This window comes from Dendrobates tinctorius, unplaced genomic scaffold (genome assembly GCF_039654945.1).
Source record: "Dendrobates tinctorius isolate UK_male_01 unplaced genomic scaffold, ASM3965494v1 ptg000719l, whole genome shotgun sequence".
Classification (NCBI taxonomy): Eukaryota; Metazoa; Chordata; class Amphibia; order Anura; family Dendrobatidae; genus Dendrobates; species Dendrobates tinctorius.
In genome coordinates, this window is record NW_027362363.1 from 10,001 (window position 1) to 12,500 (window position 2,500).

Genomic DNA, 2,500 nt, shown 5'->3' on the forward strand with positions numbered 1-2,500 from the left:
AAAGTACCGTTGGGACTTAGAAAAATTTTCAGGATTTTTGGACTTAGAGCGATTTTTGGATTTTTGATCAAAAATCGAATTTCCCCTTCTCCCACCGCTCTGGGGCGTCAATATGATGTGGGGACCCGAGGGAGAGTGCCTCCCATGAGGGTAGAATGTGTGGCTTTTGGGGGGAAAGTCGAATTATGGAGCAAAAACCAGTTTTTGGGACTTAGAAAAATTTCGAGATGTGTCAGACTTCCAGGAAGGGGGGAGTCTCAGGAGGTGTACCTAGGAGGCTTCCAGGGGCCTGGGTACACTTTTCAGAAAGTACCGTTGGGACTTAGAAAAATTTTCAGGATTTTTGGACTTAGAGCGATTTTTGGATTTTTGTGCAAAAATCAGATTTCCCCTTCTCCCACCGCTCTGGGGCGTCAATATGATGTGGGGACCCGAGGGAGAGTGCCTCCCATGAGGGTAGAATGTGTGGTTTTTTGGGGGAAAGTCGAATTATGGAAGAAATTGAGTTTTGAGGACAAAAAAGTGTTTTGAGGACAAAAAAGTTTCTTGAGGACAAAAAAGTTTCTCGAGGACAAAAAAGTGTTTTGAGGACAAAAAAGTTTCTTGAGGACAAAAAAGTGTTTTGCGAACAAAAAATGGAATTTTGTGATTTTGTGTAAAAATAAGTAAATTCCCCTACTTCCACCACAGGGGGGCTTCAGTATGTTGTAGGGCCCCCAGGGAGGGTCCCCCAACTGGGTTTAAAGTTTGTGGATCCTGGGCAGAAAGTTGAATTTTGGATGAAAAACCGAATTTTGGGACTTAGAAAAATTTCGAGCTGAGCAGTGACAGACTTCCAGGCAGGGGAGCCTCTCTGGAGGTGTACCGAAAACAGTTCCAGGAGCTGAGGTCATTTTCGAACATTTTTTGTTCGCTCAAATTTTTTTTGTTTTTGAGCTCTAAAAAGCTGTTATTATCAATTGGCTCAAAAATTTCAAGTGTCATGAGCTAGTACATGTTGGAGGAATACGTTTTAGGCAAAAAATTGCAAAAAAAAAAATCCAAGTGAAAAAGAACCGGAATGGGGAATTTCTGACTGCTGTAGCAGCCGCACAGTTCCAGGAGGTCGGATACATTTCCGACTTTGTCCCGCTCATTGAAGTACATTGTCCCGCAATGCAAATACATAGTAATGCGCACCTGCGGGAGAATATAGGAGAGAGTGGGCTCTCTCTACCCCGATGTATGGCGGTTGTTCCTATGGTTCTCTGGCTCGGGTAGGCGACTTAGAAGGTGGTCCCTCTTGTCGTGGAAGTTGCAAAATACGGCCGAGACTGAACTTCCACGGCTCCAGGAGGGACTTTTGCTGGTCGTGCGTCCCAAGTGAGAGAGGCGATCCTGGGGTACCTGAGCCTGACCAGACCCTCCCTCGGTGGTCCCTGGTCTTCTGAAGGGTGATGGCATTCAGGGGGGCAAATCTGGAGTCCGTGGCCGAGTTTGGGCTCTAGAAGGCGGACGCCCCTTCTGACCATGTCCCCTCAGAGCCGGCTGGATGGTTCATGGTCCGCGGCTTTGTCTGGCGGTCTGTGCCCAAGCCGGAGAAGCTCTCCTGGGGTACGTGAGCTTTGACCAGACCCTCCCTCGGCGGTCCCTGGTTCTCTGGAGGTGATGGCTGTCAGGGGGGCAAATCTGGAGTCCTCGTGGGAAGGAGGGCTCTTGAAGGCGGACGCCCCCTCTGACTATGTCCCCTCAGAGCAGGCTGGATGGTTCATGGTCCGCGGCTTTGTCTGGCGGTCCATGCCCAAGCCGGAGAAGCTATCCTGGGTACCTGAGCTTCGACCAGACCCTCCCTCGGTGGTCCCTGGTTCTCTGGAGGCGATGGCTGTTGTCAGGGGGGGGGGGGCAAATCTGGAGTCCTCGTGGGAAGGAGGGCTCTGGAAGGCGGACGCCCCCTCTGACTATGTCCCCTCAGAGCATGCTCGATGGTTCTCAGTCCCTGGCTTTGGCTTTTTGGCCATCCTGGGGTACATTCTTGCCAAAAAAAAAAACGACTAAGTGAAAAAGAACCGGAATGAGGAATTTTCTAGGTGCCGCATCCGCCCTACAGTGACTTGAGGCCGGGTACAGTTCCGACTTCGTCCCCTTAAAGTGGGGACGTTGTCCCGCAATGCAAATACATAGGAATGCGCACCTCTGGCAGAATGTACTTGAGAGAGTGTCGTCTCTCTACCCCGATAGAAAGCAGTTGTTTCTCTGGTTCCCCGACTTGGGTAGGCGACTTGGCATGTGGTCCCTCTCGTCTGGAAGTTGCGCACTCCGGCTGAGACCGAACTTCCACAGCTCCGAGAGGGACTTTTGCCGATCGTGCATCCCAAGCGAGAGAGGCAATGCTGGGGTACCCAAGCCTGACCAGACCCTCCCTCGGCGGTCCCTGGTTCTCTGGAGGTGATGGCTTTCGGGGGGCAAATCCGGAGTCCTCGTCCGAAAGGGGGGGCTCCGGAAGGCGGACGCCCCTCTCGTC